We start from the raw sequence: 20,338 nt of genomic DNA on the forward strand, positions 1-20,338 counted from the left end.
GGTTACAGAAGAACAAGCTGAGGGGCGGTGTGGCACGACCTACTCATGTGGCCCCAGTAAGGGCTCTAACTCCTCAGTGGCCTGGGTCTGGGAGCTTCCCAGGACCTGAGCAGCTTGAGAGTTGCTCATACCAGAGTAGACACTCCAACGTTAGAGTTTCACCATTTTCCAAGATTTTCTCCTCTCTGGCCTTTCGCCTCTTCACTCACTCTCCAGCAGGAAGCCAGGGACTGGCTGGGATGCAGGCTGTCCCCACCAGCTCCATCAGTGATAAAACCCAAGAAGCTGTCCAGTAAACCTGTCATGCATGTAATGGCAGGGTGTTCACAGCACAGCTCCAAGCAAAGTCCCCCAGGTTCCTCCTCTTGGTAGCTTCCTGCTACGACCCCTTCCTGTACAGAAACTGTGGTGCCCCCAAACCCCTCCCTGTTTCCCACATCTCCAAGAGCAAAAGAACCTTTTTTTTTTTTTTTTAGAAACACTGCAGTTTATTGGCCAGCACATGGAATGTTACAAGTGTATTTGACTTTGGTTTCAGATGGCAACTCAAACATGGGTGTGTTTATGTTACCCTTTGTGAGTATTCCCATTGGCCAAGCCTTTGATAACTAGCTGGGGCAGTGGCGAAGTTGAAAAAATTCCAGTCTTAAAATTTGTTTTTATTCAGTCCCCTTTGAGAAAAGGCTGTGAAAGCTCAGGGAGGTGGCTGAGTCTTGAAGGCCAGGGTCCTCTTCAAACATTTGTTGGGGATCTACCAGGAACACAGGTCTGTACTCGGTCAATATGTACACAGTTGTCCTGGGAAGGAAAGAAAGGTTCAAAACATGAGGACGCTCTTGGGAAAGCACCCTGTCCCCACTTCCCTGGACTGAAAATCCGAGTTCCCTGGATTGCCAGGGCAAGAGCACGTCTCTACAGGGAGCAGGACTAACGCTCCACTTTTGACGTGGGGAGCACCCCAAAAAGTACAAGCTTCTGTGTGTTTAGCTTGTAATTTTCTGTCTTTAAAAAAATAGAAAACAGACTTTTCTTTCAGCTGCTTAGCCTTCAAGTTTGTGATAACGAACTGAGAAAAAATAATCATTTTAACTTCGTTGCTAAAGTGAGTTAAGTATGGATTGTAAAACTTCCTGGATAGAAAACTTCCTCAAATGAAAAAAATGACAACTGGATTTTCCCTTTAAATATATTTTGCTGACTTTCTTCATTCTAGGTCCTGTTGAGTTAAGGGATCTAGCATTGTTAATTATTTGTGCTGTGCGAACAGCAGCAAGAATGCTTTTCTTAAAAAGTCCTCTTGCTAAGTTCCTTTCTTGCTCAAAGCTAATTAGCTGCCCGCGTCATCTGCTTTTCCACAGCCTGCTGTTCTGAGCCCTTGCTGTCCTTTCTGTTTCCTCCTCTGAGTTTCCTCGCTTTTAGCCAAGCTCCTGTTTCTCTCCTTTGCCAACCAGTTGTGTGTCTGAGCTCAGTCACTTGAGTCTAACGGTCCCTTTGTCCCGGCCCCGTATGGGGTGAATCAGAGTCAGGGTGATGGTGTCCTATGACATTTGAAAATAAAGCAGCAAATAAATTTGACACTGAGAGTAACCTGCATGGGGTCCTGTTGCCCCGTCACTGAAGAGTGAAAAGATAGTGGTGAGCAAGCAGATTCTGTGCTCACATTGTTGTCACATGATGGAAGGAAGGAGTATGTATCTTTCAAGATCAAAAATATATATATTTTCAAAGATACTGTTGCATCCATCTATTTTCCCCCTTCATACTGAATTTATTTAAATGTTTCAAATAACACTAGAGGAAAGCATATGACTTTTTGTGGCTATCTAGTATGCCACAAGTGCCATTTTTGTGGCTTTTTATTTTTTTTGGTAACTTAAGGATTTCTAAGGCACTTTCTTGCTCTCAGAATCTCATGACCTGTGAACATGTGCCCTTCTCAGTCACTCAAGAAGCCATTTAGAGCAAACCGACAGACTTATCTGCTTTATGTGGGCTATGCTTCCTCCTTTCAACAGCCATCTCCTCCACCTAAAGTATTCTTCTGTGACGTTTCTGGCAAGCCATGACCCTCGTAAGTTCCCTGCCTGAGAGGGATTATTCCGTCTGCACTGGACCCCTCCCTGCAGCCTGGGATCCTCCTTGTCTTTAAGGTATGGGCAACGTGTAGAAGAGAGGAGCCACGGTGGTAGGCGGAATAGTAATAGTCGTACAAACAAAGTAATTTTAGGGTAAAAATAGCAGCTCACATCTGTCACACTTTTATGTGCTAAGCATTCTGTGTTCATTGTGTTACTAACTCTTCACAACAACCTAAAAGGTGGTGGTATTGTTATTATTTCTAATCCTCACCCAGAGATATGTTTTAGAGGAAGAGGGGGAGGCGAGGAGAGAGAGAGAGAGAAAGAAAGAGAGAGAAAGAAAGAGAAAGGAACGTTGATCAGTTGCCTCTTGCCAGGGTGAGGTGGGAATTATTATTGACTCAGTTTTCAGAAGTGGAAACTGAGGCTTAGTGAGGGTTGTAAAACTTGCTGCAGATGGTGACTAGTGAGCCAGGGTTCAAACCTCAGCCATTCGACTTCCACAACTTGTGGTTGTACCACCGTTCATAAATATTTACCTATGCATGTTCATATTCATATTGTTTTTATCTGAGTCGGTCTCGTTTTTCTCATGAGATTCCTGGAAGTCAGGGCATGTCTCCTTTCATTCCTTTACCCCATGTCTGAATGCTGTAACCATAAATGAGCAAAGAGCTTTACTGACATTACCTCTTAGGGGAAAAGAATTCCCAAGCAAGCTGTAACTCAGCTGGGTATCTGAATCGGAAGGAATTTTCCCCAATAGCAGGGTACATCCCACAGGCCATCCAAGCGGTGTCAAAGGTTTTGAAGACTTTGTTCAAGCTGTTCCCCCTTGTCATTTCTTGGCCATACTTCTGAGTGCTTAAATTGGCTGACAGGGATTTTGAGTTGAAGAGGTACAGGCAGCTCACTTAGAAGTTATGTTAATGGCTAGTAAAGATTTTAGAGTCATTTTCAAAATGATAAGATCAGTACCCTAGGACTGAGTTATTTTGCTACATTAATTTCAACTTGTTTTAATGGCTTTTGGCCTCCTGCTTAATGCCAGTTGAGGCAGCAGATTGATTCCCTGTAAATAGTGGCTTGTCATGTCTTGTTGCTTAATTCTAGGTTTTACGACATACCAAGATAGATATTTATCGATTAAACAAATTCCTCACTGTGTCCTCTAAAGCCCCAGGGGATAGTGTTTTACTCTAGCCTCTCCAAAACTTTTTATGCAATCAACTGATCAATAAATGTTATCTGTTATGACTCTTGAGTGTTAATTTTAGATGTCTTAAGACTTACAGTCTCAAGAGTAGCTTGGTTATTTAGTGACTTTTGGGTTGTATTAGGTCAGAGAAATAAACAGGAAGGAAGATTTTTAGCAGTATCAATTTATGAGATATTAAAGATACCCAGTTCTTTCTTTAACTCGAACTGCAACATGGTACTTTGTTTTTGCTCTCCATCTGAGTCAAGAAAAAGCTGTGACTCCTATTTATTCTTCACCTCTCCTATTCAGAAAAATTTGAGAATATCTGGGTTTCAATTCTCTCTTTTGATCTTCTACCATTTTTGGAAGATGATTTAATATCTGTCACCTTAGAATGAAGTGCCCAAAGGAAGGAAAGACAAGCTATGTGTGGGAGTTAACCATGGTCACTTCCTCTTCCTTGCCGTGGTCACTGGCCCACCACTCATTTCCTCTTCTGCTGCCCTGACTTCCTGTTACGCAGATCTGTTGGAGGGCAAGCAAGTACAGGAGTTTTGGAATCACACTATCTAGGCTGGAATCCTTTGTGTGACATTGGGTCTGCTTTTGGGACAATAGTACCTACTTTAGAAGGTTGACATGAAGATTCGTGTAAATCACCTTGGACAGTGGTGTCTAACTCCTAAGTCCTAGTGAGCGGTCCCTCGACATTAGTTATGATCCTTTTCTTCCCGAGGTTCTGGTTTCCTGGCCTACCACTTTTATCCTTTATGTTCTATCTAAGGTGGTTAGATGTGTCTACATACAATGTGTTTTGATCTTATTATTAGCTGGTGAAGAAAAAAGAAAACCTTCAGTAGTTCTTCATGGCTATGCAATCAAGTTCAAATTTTTCATTATGATGTTCTTCTGTGATCTCACCTGAACCTGTGGCTTTGACTGGTGCCCAATTCTTCTACTTCTTAGGATGCTTTGAGTCATAGTGAGTAGGTCAACAAGCATCCTGGTGATTCCAATAAAGTCTGTCTAGAGGACAATTTGGGAATTGTTGCTTTCCCAAATGTATGTGGGGGCAGGGTCAGAGAGGGGCAATGGCATTTCTGCTGTCTCTTGGATTTCCGTCCCCTCTGCTGCTTCCTGCAAGCAATTGGGCCTTCTGGTGCTGGTTCCCCGGGCGTGTGGGCCTGTGCACCTGTGCACCCTGCAGGAGGACCCTATGGGTCTCTCCAAGGAACTGAACTCTCTGTGAGCCTGGGAACCTCTCCTGGCACCTGGACCCTGAAAGTTTTTCCAATTGGTGCTTTTAGGCCTCAGTTCCTGGTGCTGGGGCCCTAGGTTGTGCGGTCTGTCTCACTGCTCTCTCCTTTGCCTGGTTTATTTGCACATGAATGTGTGACCACGGTCAGCCAGCCACCTTGCCCTCTCACTGGGTCTGCCCATTGCCACTCGACGCCTGGGATCTGCCAACTGCCGCTTCTGCGCCTGGGTTGGTCCGGTGACCTTTCCCTGCTGACCTGTCTCCGCCAGCTGCTGACTCCGCCCCTCTAACTGGTCTGGCTGAATGGTTTGTTGTTGTCAGACTTCTGTACAGTTCGATTTTCAGTTTGTGTTTGGCTGCATTTTTGTTACTAAAACTCTGTTGTCTTAGATTTAGTTGTGGGAGGAGGCGCAGTGTTTCCACCTACGCCTCCATCTTGGCTGGAAGTACAACAATTTGTACCTCTTAATTACTTCTCTTTTTCACCCGTTTCCCTAAGCCCCATCACATCTGGCAACTATGGGTCTGTTCTCTGTACCTATGAGGTGTTTCTGTTTTGCCTATTTATTTATTTTGTTTTTGAGATTCCACATATAATCGTATGGTATTTGTCTTTCTCTGTCTAGCTGATTTCACTGTAGCATAATACCTTCCAGGTTCACCCATGTTGTTGCAGATGGGAAGATTTCATTCTTTTTTTATGGCTGAGTAATTTTCCATTGTAGGTATGTACTATAGCTTATATATCCATTTTGCCATTTGTGGACACTTAGGTTGCTTCTATGCCCGGGCTATTGTAAATAATGCCCCGGTGAACAGAGTGCTCATTAGTGCTTTGGGTTTCTTCAGATGACTACCCAGAAGTGGAATTGCTGAGTGGAATTGCTGAGTCATATGGTAGTTCCAGTTTTCATTTTTTGAGAACCCCCCATACTGTTTCCCCAGTGGCTGCACCAATTTACAGTCCCACCAACAGTGCAGGAGTGTTGCCTTTTCTCCACCTCCTTGCCAACACTTTTTGGTTGATTAATTGATGACAGCCATTCTGACAGGTGTGAGGTGAGATCTCATTGAGGCTATAATGTATATTTACCTACTGATTAGTAATGTTGAACAGGTTTTCATATGTCTATTGGCCATTTGTATGTCCTCTTTGGAGAAATGTCTATTCATATTCTCTCAGTTTTCAATCAAATTGTTTTTTTCATTTTAAGTTATATGAGTTTCTTACATATTTTGGATGTAAACCTTTTATCAGGTGTCTCATTGGCAAGTATCTTCTCCCATTCAGTAGATTGTCACTTTATTTTGTTGATGGTTTCCTTCACTATGCAAAACCTTCATTTGATGTAGTTCTATTTGTTTGTTTTTTTCTTATGTTTCCTTTGCCCAAGGAAGCATATCCAGAAAACACCACTAAGAGTGATGTCAAAGAGTTTATACCTATATTTTGTTCTAGGAGTTTTGTGATTTTGGGGTCTTACATTTACATTTTTAATACATTTTGAGTTTAGTCTTGTATATGGTGTGAGAAATTAATCCAGTCTTACTCTTTTACATGCATCTGTCCGATTTTCCCAATACCATTTATTGATATTCTAGCCTCCTTTGTCAAAGATTAATTGACCATATAGGTGTGGTTTTATTTCTGGGCTCTCTATTCTGTTCCATTGATTTATGGGGCTGTTTTTAGGCCAGTACTACACTGTTCTGATTACTATGGAGGATAATGGGGGAACAAAGGGGAAGGGTCTGAGGAACATGTATAAAGGAACTGAGGACAAAGACGACAGGGCAAGGGGAGATTTGAATGTGGGGGGCAGGGGTGGGTAGGCCGGAGGAGAGTAATGGGGGATAATGGGGACAACTGTAATTGAACAACAATAAAAAAGAAAAATTGTAGTATATTTTAATATCAGGTAGCAGAGTGTCATAAGCCTCTTAAACATTATGAAAGCTTAAAAAATTTAAGTATTTTTTTCTTTGTATTATTTCCTAGTTATTTTGGCATCTTTAAACTGTACCTATATATGAACAGGCCATTATTTATAACATGATAATTTTGAAGTGCTTTTTTACTGCCTACAAAGAGTGGTTCTGGTTTTGTTTATTCATTTTTTCTACCTCTAAATTTCACACATGGTTTAATATTGCCAGGCCAGTTTTCTGGGCTTTTGTGAGGCAGAGTCGAAGGAAAGGACTAGAAAGGCATGAGGACTGGTTTGGAAGAGGTAATCTGGGCGGGGGGGGGGGGGTGTCTAAAGCAGAGAGGTGCGTGGAAAGGGCTTGAGTGGTGTGAAGAAACCACAGGAAAAGAGGAGGGTTTTGTGATTTGTTGCCATGGACTAAGATTCCCTTTCACAATGTCTGAGAACTGGAAAAAGAGACTTTGTCATTTTGAAATGACTTTGTTGTTGCTGAGTTGTTTTTCTTCGATAATGACCCATATCTAAGACCAAATCATGGCTCACAGTTCCAGTCTTCAATTTTTCATTGATTTTACTTGCGGACAGGAACCATATCATTTGTGGTTCTAAATTTAGCATGTTAAATCCTCAGTAAGTTTTTATGGTATTGACTGATTGCTTTATTCCCAAGCAGGTATTGAATGCCTTTGATATTCCCTGGTGCAGGGATAAGAAGGTGAACAAAAAGAAGTCCACATCACAGAGGGGAGGCTGACTTGGACACACACACAGTTCCAGTGCCCTGTGGTCACTACTAGTGGCACAGTGTGGGAGCCCAAGGGAGCACGGGATTGTTCACAGCTAGGCTCCCTGGTGCCCAGGGCAAAAGCAACCTAGTGCTTACCTAATTTAAGTACCAACTAGAAGAGTTTGAAGAAAGGGTACACGGCGTGTGTGATGGTCAAATAAGTCTCTAACAGAAGGGCACTCACTGTCTTTCTGGAGTTCCTGCAAGGGGCTTTTGCAGAAGAATTTCCCAGGTTCCAAGGTTTATACCTCAGTCTTTCAGGTGCAGAGACTTGATTTGGTGAGCCTTCTGAGAGGGCCTCTGCTTCCTGGAGGAGAATGCAATTAAGCAGCTAGTGAGAATGATGTGTCAATGATCATGATATGTTAACTTGTGATGACAAAGACAACTGTCTTCAAAAACGAAATACTCATCAGCTCGACCATCACATTCTACTGCAACTGACAAACCTTATAGCAAACCAATCAACAACCAGGCTTGATGAGCACAGAGTCAGAGCCATATGTCTTAGGCTGGGGTCAAGGAGGACATTCACTTTTGTCATTGGAATAGCCTTGGAAGAGAAATGTCAGACTCATTTCTGAGTCTGCTGGCCAAAAAAAATCTGCTGGGTAAGACTCTTTTCAAGTGGAAAGATCTGGGGTGAGCACTATCTATATTTGCCTCTGTGGTCTTACTTTTTTATGATTATATGAGTGATAACCCTCTTTGTTTTGAGTCCTTATTTTAATGATGTGTTTTCAGTGGTATTATAGGGCAACCATCTTTAAGATGACAAAACACATGGCTATTCTGGATATTAATGTTAAATAGTTTGGACCATGAGCCTTGGAGGGTGATCTAATTTCCTACCTTTGACGGAGGAGCGGCGTTGCACAGCATTGTTCACGCGTGTTCTGGAAAGGCAGCCCAGATGCACGTACCCTGCACCTCATGGTGCTGGCGAGTTTCTCATCCCAGCTTTGTCATTAACCAGCTGTGTGGCCTTGTGCATCACTTAGCATCTCTTAGACTCATCTGTCAAGTGGACTTGCTGCTGATCAAGCCCCAGCCATCTCCTCAGAACCGTAACCCTGGCTGCATCCCTCAGTTTGCGGCTACGGGCACGAGGATGGTGTGCACTCTTGTCCCATGACCACGAACAGCAGACTGGCAGCCAGGGTTGCCATTAAAAACCGTGATCTAGTGGTGCCGGTGAAGCACATACGATTTATTTTTCTCATTGTCTGATTATCAGTTTCAGTTGCTGGTTTTTTACCTTTCTTTGGTGGGTATATACTTAATTTCCCTAGAATTAATGAGCATTAATAATTTTTGCAGATATCTTGGCCCTTACTAAAATGGAAGGCCATCCATTGTCAGAGCAGGCCACACAGTGGTTGGAATCACTAATTCACAGATTGTCTATACATTTTAATTTCATAATTATCAACACTTACCTGACAGATTGAGTGATTTGTCCAAGCTCACAAACCTGATTGTGGTAGAACTTCCATAATTTTGCAATTTATATTATTTTGCTTATGTCTTATTTTATTTGTAGTCTGTGTCAGTCTCCCTGCTAGAGAATGTATGTTTATTTAGCTCAGGCCTTCGTGTCTTTGCTATTTTTGTACCTTCATTGCCTAGCATATTACCTAGGGATTAAAAATTGGGTGATAGTAATAAAAAAGAAAAAAGCTTGAGTTTCTTCTTGGGTCCTCATCAATGTTTCCACCATTATATTATATGCAAAAAATAGAGAGCATATTCATTATTTATTCAGCACATGCTATGCTTGAGGTATAACATAGGTGCTGTATTGAACAAAGATCATAAAGATGAAGGACTCTCCTAAAGATACAGAGACCATAAGATAAAACATACAAATGGCTATAATGCAAGATAGAGTTAAAGTGCCCTGAAGAAGATACAAATGCCTCATGGCAGCAAAATCAGAGAACAGAACTGTCACACACTGTGGGGAGTGAGAGAAGGTTTCATGGAGCAGGTGACTTGACCTGGACCTCGGAGGACCATCTGAGTTTCAGAGATAACAATGAGCTGATAGAGTGGGAGGGCAGGGTGGGCAAAGGAAACCATAGGAAGAAAGAAGGTGGATTATTTTTGGAGAAATGCAGGAAGTCTCTCTTAGCTGTGGTATGTGAGGGGACGTGTACATGTGTGGAGGGAAATGGAGCGAAGCAAGGATTAAAAGGCGAGTTTATTCTCAGGCAGCTTTGCCTATGAGTGACAACATGGGTTATTCTACTGCAGGGGGTGGGCTGGTTTTGGGGGGCAGGAGAATGAAGCAGGCAGTGAGAAGCTGGGAGGTGATGGCACCAGTTCAGGAACAAGGTAGGGAGCAAGTCAACCACAGGGTGGCAGCAGAGATGAAAAGGAAGGGGCAGTGTGACAGCCCTGGTGAGGGACAGACATGGGAAATTTCTAAGTGAGAAGAGCCAGAGGTGGAGGTGTCATTAACAGCATGTCTTTTGCACTTACCACAACTTATTAAAATTGGCCACATAACATAAGCACAATCTCCTCATCAGACTGTGAGCTCCTAGAGGACAGGGCCCATGCAATCTTCATCTACTGAAATGAACATGGTAGGCGATTGGTCAATGCTTGCTGGGTGAGAGAGTGGAAGTCAGGAGATCTGGCTGGGTAATGGCAGCTGGGCTGTCAGTGCAAATAATATGTTCCTTTGGGGATATCCTTGAATTGAGATGTGGTCTACTTTTCTGATGTAGTCTTTAGGAATAGACTACAGAAAACTGGAGAACAATTATAAGCTGATATATGAGTGAAGGCAAAGAGTAGAGAGATGGTATAGTTGAGTACAGAGAAAATGCAATACCTGCTTTTAAGACGTCAGGTGAGGCTGGAGAGAGAATGCAGCATGGCACACGCATCCGGGGAGACTGGAATGTGGAGCGGAGCCTGGATGGGTGGGGGGCATGTGGGCTGTGCCTGCTGGAGGAAAGGGGAAGGTGAAGGGGCGAGGAGTCGAGTGTGCAGGCTCTGGAGTCAGACTGCCTGAGTTCAAACACTGGTTCTCCTACTGAGTCATCGTGTGGTTTCACTGATTTCACTTTCCCTTGCCTCAATTTCCTCTTCTGTAAGATGAGGATAATAATACCTGTGTAAACACGGGTACACGTGCAGCAAGCAGAACAGAGCCTGGAATGCAGGAAGCACTCCACTAACATTAATTACCCCCTTTCATATTGAAACCCACTATGACCACTTTGTAAGCATTATCCCATTTAATCTCTATGCAGGTAGGTGTTACTATCTTCTTTCCATAAATGAGGAAACAAGTGCAGAGACGTTCCATAACTTGTTCAGATTCACACATCCACTTAAGTGATTAGGGATAGGCTAGGTCAGGATAGGTCTTTCCCCAGTGCATCTGGCACCCAGGCTCCGGCACTTGCTGCTGGAACATGCCGCTGAAGCACTAGATAGCTGCGGCGAAACCACTTGTGGACAATTTAGATTTGATTAATACTAGGGAGCTGTGGCAGACTTTGGAGTGAGGGGGGACAATGTGAGCAATCAGTATGCTGGGGAGACCTTTCTGGCCTTCTTGTGAAAGAGGGCAGGCAGGCAGGCAGATGGGTGCTAGGCATCCAGAGCAGAGACAGCTGAGGACAATGACAAGGTATGGCAAACCCGAGCCAAGCTGAAATAGGAAAATGAGCTGACTTTGTACCTGATGCAAATGAGATGCACCTGTTGGCGCAAGCGGGCCACTGACTGATCAATCATTCACAGGTGGGGACGGAGCTTGGCGTTTCGACCCGAAAGTTCATACCCTGGACTCTAAGGAAACAGTGATACCGTGAACAGTAATGAGACAGTTGGGAGGGGACTCATGTGAGTACTTGCCCTTTAAGAAAAGTTCCTTTAGAGGAACCAACTCAAAGAAGAGTGTCAGCATCCAAGTGGGCACTTGCTTATTTTTAGTGGCAGTTTGGGTATCCTTTCCTTCACTGTCAGTCCAGTCCTGCTTTCCTCTCTCATTTAGGAAGGAAGCTGATAGGTCGTTCCTTTCTTTTGGGAGTAGGCTGTTTACTGGACACAACTGGCAAATTGGTATGTTACCTCCTTTCAAGAGGGGGTTTACACCTCACTGCAGTTCCTACTCATAACAAGTGCAGTGATTTGCTTTGGGGGAGTTAGGAAAATCATTTCTGTTAACTTCCTGTTTTCTGTTTTGGGCTTCTCAGCAGAACTTCCCATTTGAGGGGGACCAAGCAGAAAACACAAAGCTGGAATTTTCTCCTGAAGTTGGTCTGCCAAGGGAATAACGTAAGTTCATGGTCTGGTGTTTGTCTCGCCCCACTCTCTAAGTCTGTCCTTCAGATGCTCTGGCCTCCATACTCCTGGGAATGAAATGAGAAAAGCATTTTGGTCTTTTGCTGCAGGTCGGTCTCAGAGAGCAGGCACGAAGTGCAGAACTCAGGGAGCTCAGGGGTGTAAGCGTGCTGCTCAGATTGAGTTCTTGATCAGCTTGGAGATTGTAGTGGTCTCTCCCTTTGAAAGTTCTGAGGGATATTATATTTTGAATTACCTTCTTTAGGTTTCCTGTCCGAACATTTTATTTTACCTTCTAGTGTCAAAGGATGAGGGAGGCAGATCTTTTTAGTTTTTCCTCTTCCCCCCTTTTCTTCTTTCTCTGTTTATAATTCAAAATTATGTTCACTTTCATGATGTCATTTGCTTCCTTGGTAGCGCCCTGGGAGGTGACAATTACAATCCCCATTTACAGAAGGTGAAACTGAGGTTTCAGTGACTTGGCCAGTCTCTCAGTTAATAACAACCCTGAGACCGAACCCTCAGTCTTCTGTCTTTGGGTCTTTCCTGTCTTCTTTTTCCCCATGACATTTCTGGTGGAAGTTGTCGTGTGCACGATGCTGAGAGAAAGGACAGAAGGTCGTAGCTGGTCTGAGAAACCTGAGCCAATCTCATTCACCACAGAATTGTGTACCCTGCCTAATAAAGTAGCAAGTGTTAACTAAATGTATTGCCACACAATTCTTCAAGCATATAGGGCTTTGAGCCTTTTTTGTGTGTCACAGACTTCAGGGTGATGTGACTGATGGAGTCATTCACTGCATGCAAGGAGAATAACTAGGAAAGTCAGGTGTGGGCCTAGGGGTAGTTCATACCTTGTCCTCCAGGGACATGAGCTTTTCTATTGGCATTTGAGCTGGGGATGGTAGCAAGGGGTTCACATCTGTTGTTCCCCAAATTTTCACAAGGCAAATGGGGGTACGAGGCAGGAGATCAGTTATGAGTTGTGGTCAATGATGAGAAGTTGGACTTTAAAATTGACTCAATCTGGAGGCGGGAAAATGGGATTGGAATTAGTGGCTGCTTAGAAGCCGTGAGGGAACTCTGCTTCTTAGGAATGAGTGAGAATTAGGTCGGGGCAATGAGCGAGGCCCGTGAGAGTCTTGGCTGCCTGTTATGCCTGACACATCTGTACAATGACCCCATCGATCCCTTTGATTGCAAAGGGGCCCTCAGAACTATGCATATGACCTCATTGTCCTGTTAAACAGTTAACCCCTCGGGCGGGCAGATGTTTTCCTCATAGCCTGTGAGCGGTCCCCACCACCCACCCTCCCAGCCGAGAGATCCTCTCTGTTCCTGAATCAAGCCTTTTCCTCCTCAGTCCCAAAGCAGAAGTGGCCGGTGGGTGATGATCTGGTCCCTGGCCTGAGGCACTGCTCACGTTGCTGTGAGACCTGACTGTTTTCTTTCTGTACTCAAATGTCGAGGAGTGAATGAAGGGAAGTCAAATATTGTGGCAGGGAGGGGCTGGCAAACATGGGCACTGCCAGCACATGCCTCTCACTGGAGCAAGAGGCTGAGGGAGAGGAGGATTCCAAGATTTGGGCAGGAACCTCGGAAGTCTCAGTCCAAAGGCAAAGGGTTAAGCAAAGAAAAAACACAATCAGCCAAGAATATGGTCTAAGTGTGGGGTGAATATTCCATGTAACTGGTTGACAGAAGTGGGTTGGGTGAGTCACAGAGGAGACCTGGAGGTGGAGAACTGGGGAAGTGATAAAGAGCACAAGCCTTTCAGTTAACCAGCGGCTGTCTGTCTGTCTGTCTGTCTGGCATAGTCCTGCAGGGAGGGCTCCTGTCTCTGTACATTACACCAAACAGCCAAGCAGTATGTTCTTCAGAAGTCTGTGACAGAATTTTGAAAACAGAATTGTTTGAAGACATGAAAGAATAATGGCACTTACAGAAGATTCATTGGAATTACTTTTGAAAAGCAAAGATTCATTGTAGGGAGTAGACACTGCCTACAGGACTGGTGTTGAATTTCGGGATTTTAATACATTTGTTCAGAGTGGGATTCAGCATTTTACCCTTTCAGTGTGAGGGGAATGTTTTCCTCTTATGGATATGGCCTGCAAAGTTCTTGACTGAGCATAGAAATTTTTTATTTCCCATCTATCCTTACTTCTGATGTACTAAAAGTTGGGGGAAACCATTTCACATAACAGAGTTTAAACAACACGAAAAAGTTATTTCCTGTAAGGAACTGTGCTTTTTCAAAAAAAAAAAAATGCCTTGTCCAACAGCACTTTTAGAGACAGTTAACCAAAGGACAAACCCATCAACAGAGACACTGAGCCTCTAAGGCTGGCTTTTGAAAAACGAACATTTATTCTTTTCTCTAAACAGGATGCTGTGAGCTCCATCATGTACACTATCAAAATAATTGGTGTGTGTTAGTACATCTTGTGCCGGATTTCATGCTTGTTGAAAGGTGATTGGATTCAAACCAGCATATTTAAAGGTCAACTGGTTGTCCTTAAGCAGTGCAGAATTTTAACTCTTTCATTGTCATGGATTTTAGCTAAATGGCCATTTTAGGAAGGAGGAGAGACTGCAAACTGAAATTTAACTTTGTGACCTTTTTGTCCTAAAATTTTTTTAAAGTTCTCAGGGCTTTCTTGTGGATGAACAGGGTCTGAGAAATGAGTTCTCAGCTGGCATTTGGAAATGGAGGGAGCAGAGACTTAGTTCTTTTTAAACGACTACATTTAGGTCAGGGCTCTAACGCGACAGTGCGTATCACATAAACAATGTCTAAAAGTCAAACTAAAGTTCTCTCTCTTTGTAGTAAGTACTTCAGATTTGCTAATAAGAGCTAGTAATAGTCCTGTGCTTCCCTCTTCCCTTCCCACATTTTAGTGATTTTCTTCTTATTCATTCCTTGGAAACCACTCTCTAATCACCAATACTTAGACTAGCTGTTGATGTTCATTTCTGGAGTGAGTATTTCACTGGTTTGGGGTCGGATGACTTTTCCCCTCCAGTGATTTTGGATGCATATGTTGAGTGGTTTGTTTGGTTGATCTTCAGAATACCTTTTGTCTACTGTTTGCTTGCTGTGTTTCCCGAAATGAGGTAGGGGACAGACTTGTTTCAAACAAGTAGAGTGAGCTTTATTCATCAGATGCTAAAGCTTCTTGCTTTGTAGTTTAGTGTCCTCGTGAGCTTGTAGAGTCTTTTCAATACTGTATTGAGAGGTCTAGAGTTTGAAAGTTACAAGAGCAGTATCTTCCGTAAGAAAAAAACTCTCTGAGATTGACATTGGCAATTTCCACAAATGCCACACAAAAGTTGACAGGTAAAGGCAGCTGGAACCCAAGCACCTACCTGCTTTGAGTGTTTGTGTGAACTCTTGTAGTTCTAACTAAAGAAAAACTAAAGTTACCCTGAAAAATCACAAATTCCCAGTTTGTCAAGCAGATAAGTCAATATTCTCTTTTTTTCTGGATTACTTCCTAGTTTGCTTTTACTTCTTTTACTGCTACACCCTCCACTACTTCTTAGCTGTGAGACTGTGTGCTGGTTGCTTAGAAACTCTGTGCTTCATTGGCCTGATCTGCAAAATGGGGATACCCTTAGCCACCTGTGCTACTGTGAAAAATGAATGAGTTAATTCATGTAAAATGCTTGGGACAATGTGTGGCACAGAATAGGTACTCAGTGTAAGAATGAACTCATCATCATCATCATCATCATAATTTTTGATATAATTCAAAATCTTTCTCACTAATTGCCATGCCATATGGAGATATTTGACCTATAGAGTTTCTTCTGGTTGGGGTAACACAAACCAGAGTTCACATTAAAGCTGCTCTCCTTCTCACGTCTCAACATCCCAATCTCTTTTGGGTGACACCATATGGGAGACAATGGTCCTGAACCAGAGAGCCTAGAGAACAAATTGCAGGGGTGGGTCTTGAGAGAAAAGAGGGAGAGCCAGACACGGTGGCAGGTGGCTGTTCAGCCGCTGACGGAGAGTCTGGAAGACCAAAGCACGTCGAAAGCAAAGGTGCAATACAGCGGTTGTCAGAAACGGGCCAGTACTCACGTGTTGGGTGTGTAGATATTTATGATTTTTATAGCTTCTTTTTGGATTGATCCCCTGATCATTGTGTAATGTGTCTCTCTGTTTTTTAAAAATATTTTTTGTTTTAAATTTTGCTTTCCTGATGTGAATATTGCTACCATTTCTATTTTCCTGGAACATGTTTTTCCATCCATCCACTTTCAGCCTGTGTATGCCTTTCAGTCTGAAGTGAGTCACCTTTAAGCAGTGGATCTTGTTTTTAGTCCATTTAGCCAGTCTGTGTCATTTTGTTTGAGCTATTAATCCATCTACATTTAGTAAGTACCAGGTAACGTAACATGTGATGGCAACTAGAGTTCTGATGAAAATAGTTTCCAGAGCATGGTTTCTCAAATATTTTTGATTGAGGTCAATAATAGAAAATAGATTTTTACATCACAATCTCTTTATACATGTGCATATATTTGTGTGTGGATATGTGTTACAACTTAAGCTAGTTCTATTTTTGTGAAATTCAAAGTTTAAAATGTTTAGTATAAATTAAAAAAATCTTCACCTCAAGTGCAGATACTCAAAGGAATCAAGTATGGTATTTGATTACTTTACATAAAGATCTTTGTTTAATATGGAGACTGAGGGCAGTCCAGGATTATTAAAACATATTCTAGAAAGTATTTGTATAACCTTCAAAAAGAGAAAGGGAGAACAAAATATATGTAAAGCTGGGTTAAAAGAAATAATGTAAAAGTCTGCAAAGATAATGCAGAAAAGCACATATGTAAATATGTTGGTTGAACTTTACTTTCACAGCCTCAGAGTAGAGTTTATTTTCTAAGAAACACATTTAATACTATTCTGTATCCTTTTCATTTATGAAGTCAGTCCAAAAGATTCTGCCTTGTTCTGTATTAGCTTTCCTGATCACTTATAATTTTATTTTTACACAGTTGTTGGTTAGCAGTGTTTCACTGAATAGTTTCATTTTTGGATATCAGTTTTTGGAGAAATAAATGTGATACCTCTCTGCTGAGCCTATTGATTGATGATTGTGTTATTTGACTGATGGCTATTTCTGTACATAGAAAAGTATTTTTGCTGCAATATTAAGTTCTTTTAGCATTCATATAGTGCTTAACATATGAACAAAACCATTTAAAATATTTTTACCTATACAAAAATCCACTACAGTATAATGTGGCAGTTAAAAATATGGGTTTCAGCCCTGGCTGGTGTGGCTCTGTGGATTGAGCACCAGACTGTGAACCAAAGGACTGCCAGTTCAATTCCCAGTCAGGGCACATGCTTGGACTGTGGGTCAGGTTCCCTGGTGTCAGGTTTCCTTGTGAGAGGCAAGCACACATTGATGTTTCTTTCCCTCTCTTTCTCCCTCCCTTCCCCTGTTTCTAAAAATAAATGAATAAAATCTGTAAAAAAATATGGGTTTTAGAGTAAGGCAAACTTGGACTCGAATAGGAGCTCTGTTACTTGTTAGTTGTGTATCCTTGAAAAAGTAACTCCAGCTCTTTAAGCCGTAGTTTTACTATCTGTATTTGGGGCAGTTTGGACCTAACAATGTTGTTTCAAGAATAAATGAAGTGGGAATGAGTATCATGCTGTATATGGTAGCCATTATAATCGTTATTAATTTGAAAATCTCTGCAGTGTAGTATTGCCTGCTAAGTTCATTTATAGAAGACTTTATCGCACTGGCAGATGATCTCTGGTAGAAGAATGGTTCCTTATGAAATACACAATTTAATAGCACTTTATTTTTTGGAGTTTATAAAGATACATGTTTGGTAAACATGTGAGCCTATGTATATACTAAATTCTGTGTTCTTATTTTAACAAGTGTGATGGTTAATTTTATGCACCAATTTCACTAGATCACAGGGTGTCCAGATATTTGGCCAAACAATATTTCCAGATGTGTCTGTGAGGATGTTTCTAGGTGAGATTAATATTAGTAGCTGTAAACTGATTAAAGCAGATCTCCACCAACCCCCAGGGGACGTAGGCATCTTTCAATATGCTGGGGCCTAAATAGAAAAAAAAAAGGTAGAAAACAGAAGAATTAACCCTCTTCTCCCGACTGCTGAACTGAAACACCAGTTTCCTGCCCTTGACTGGGACTCACACCACTGGCCCTCTAGTTCGCAGCATTATACCACCGGCCTTCCTGGGGTTCCAGCTCTGTGTGTGTGTGTGTGTGTGTGTGTATCTGCAGATATATATTGTATAAATCTCCTATGGATTCTGGTTCTCTGGAAAATCCTAATACAATAAGCACTTATTGAGTGTTTAACAAAGCAGTGTTCTCCCTTCTTGTTTCAGCTCTCAAGAAAATAAGGATCCTTTTCTTGGTATATTTAGTGCTGCATTTTTTGGTATTTCTGTGTTTTTTGATGATGATTTTGATAGCTCCCAAGTATAGTGCTAAAGTGTTGCCTAGTGTTCCTAGTGTGCCTAGTGCTCCTTGTCGAGTACAAGAAGGCTGCGATGTGCTTTAAGGAGAAAATACATGTTAAATAAGCTTCATTCAGGCATGAGTTACAGAGCTATTGGCCATGAGTTCAATGTTAATGAATTGACAATATATATTAAATTAGGTATCTTTAAACAGAAATACACATAATACAAGATTATATATCATTTGGTTGATAGAAGTGTTGCAACTAGAGGTTCATAGGAACCTAAACTTGTGTTTCCCCAGGAGCAATAAATTCACTAATTCTGAGTTCTCAGTGACGTAGTAAAATATAACTACTGTGAATACTAGAAATGAACTGTATAAACATTTTGTTTAAGCTGAAAATATGGCAAAGGACTATGCGTATTTAGACATTTTGTAGAATTATAGTCAACCCAAACAAAACAAAGCTACGTTTACTTAATTTTGGAAGACACTCTATTCTTTTGTTTAAGTTGGTTTACTTTAGCAGACATTTATTGGTGACTATGTCAAGTAATTCAGGCAGGTTGAGTTAAACACGTTTTGTGTCTTGAAGGAACTCCCAATCTACCATAAAATGCAATGAGATATAGGCAATCGACAGTATTGACATTAATTTGTATTCCTGGAACAGATGTCAAAGAGAATTGAGAAGGTCCTACCTGTTACTGAATATGTCAAAGAACCCAGCCTTGGTGTGAAAAATAACCACGAATGTCCACAGAGCAGTTGCCTACATCATGCCAGTGAGGGCTGACACTGTCTGAGAACTCCAGGGTTTTACAGATGGAAGGGATTCCAGAGGCCTGTGATAAAGACCTACGTATGTTTAGAGGCAGAGCTAGAATTAGAAACCAAGTCCTGTGGTTTCTAATTTAGAATCCTGTGGATTCTAAAAAGTATAAGTATTCTGTGCATCTTCAGAAGTTGATTGTAAATAGATAGTGTGCCTCAGTGCATTGTGTGGGTTCAATTTCAGGTCAGGGCCTGGAATCGAACACATGCCTATGTTGCGAGTCAGGCTGCTGGGTGTGGGTGCGTGAGAGGCAACCAGTCGATGTTTCTCTCATGCATCAATGTTTCTCTTCCTCTTTTTCTCCCTCCCTTTCCATTCGTCTACAAATAAATAAAATCTTCAAAAAAACCCAGCTTATTCTAAGGAAATAATTAGAAACTAGGACAAAAATTATGTATGAAAATATGTACAGCATTATTGCTTAGATTATAAAAAGAATCAAAGCAAATGTCTAAAAGTTTTTTTTAATGGTTAAATATAATGAAAAACCGTCTATTTTGAGGCACCATGTGAAAAAACCACCACATGTGCACCGTAATTACAAGTTGTAAACCTGTGACTCAAAGCATCTATGTGAACAACAGCTATCTCTTCATAGTGGGACTGTAGGTGTTTCTTTTCCTTCTTCACTCTTTTAAAAATGTTTTCCAATTTTTTAAATGACTATGTATTTTTATAACTAGAAAAACGGTGTTGAATTACATTTCTTCTTACTCAAAACTGTGAATTACTAAAAGGGAAGTCCTGTCCTTTTCTCTTAGTTTCTACGTTTCAAAATGCCTCCTCACTTGTTCTGGCCGTAAGGTAAAATGCAAACTCAGCTATTTCACGCCTATTCAGTTACAGCCCCTTTTCTTCCCACGGTATCCTTTCAGCTCAGACCTTTGTACTCAGGCCCTGTCTGACTCTGGCCTCTGTCCTCGCCTTTTTGTTCTTTCACTCTTCTTTTTTTCTTTTGAAATTTAAATTCTGCCTACTTTTCTTTGGCACAATTAGCCTTTTTCTCCTCTTATCTGTTGGGGAATCATCCCCCTTTCTCCCATTTTCCTTTTTTTTTAATTTCAGAAGGTAGAAGAAGCATTTATGGAATAATCCCTTCCAAACCTCAGAGCCTTGGTAGTATTTTTGTGTTGATTTAAATATTTTTATTCTTTTTGAGATTTCACAAGTATTTCCCCACTATCTCAGGAGCAAGTGTGCATGTGTGTGCAAGAGTGTGTGCATATGTGTGTGAATGAACATTCTGTTCTTCCAGGTCGGAGGGTCAGAGGGTCATCTCCTGTCTGCCTCACAGAAGCAGGCATTACAGTAATGTTCACAGCCTTGTTGGCCTGTCTCAGCTTAGAGACTATCAGAGCTTGGCACCTGGGCTCGGACTCTGTGCGAGGGAGGGGGGTGCCCTAATCCACTCTGGTACCAGTGGGCTGGTGTCCATACTCTGAAAGCTTTGATGAAGATGATGCA

The 20,338-nt window shown here is 41.9% G+C and overlaps 1 protein-coding gene and 1 long non-coding RNA gene across 3 annotated transcripts in view; one reads left to right on the forward strand and one right to left on the reverse strand.

Moving 5' to 3' along the window:
* Window positions 1-326: 326 nt before the first annotated feature.
* Window positions 327-20,338, reverse strand: part of LOC118998635 (uncharacterized) — a 35,937-nt gene continuing 15,925 nt past the window's right edge. The window contains exons 3-4 of one of the 2 annotated variants that reach the window (XR_005068914.1): window positions 7,437-7,559; window positions 327-798 (exon numbers count right to left, since the gene is read on the reverse strand). This is a non-coding gene — a long non-coding RNA (uncharacterized LOC118998635). The remainder of the gene's footprint in view (window positions 799-7,436; window positions 7,560-20,338) is intronic. The other variant, XR_005068916.1, reaches the window with a different exon arrangement.
* Window positions 11,263-20,338, forward strand: part of PDE4D (phosphodiesterase 4D) — a 1,308,441-nt gene continuing 1,299,365 nt past the window's right edge. The window contains exons 1-2 of the mRNA XM_037062899.1: window positions 11,263-11,335; window positions 11,470-11,551. The gene's annotated coding sequence lies outside the window, so the exon portion shown is untranslated. The remainder of the gene's footprint in view (window positions 11,336-11,469; window positions 11,552-20,338) is intronic.

This window comes from Sturnira hondurensis, unplaced genomic scaffold (assembly GCF_014824575.4).
Source record: "Sturnira hondurensis isolate 20B ecotype Veracruz unplaced genomic scaffold, ASM1482457v3 Scaffold0014384, whole genome shotgun sequence".
NCBI lineage: Eukaryota > Metazoa > Chordata > Mammalia > Chiroptera > Phyllostomidae > Sturnira > Sturnira hondurensis.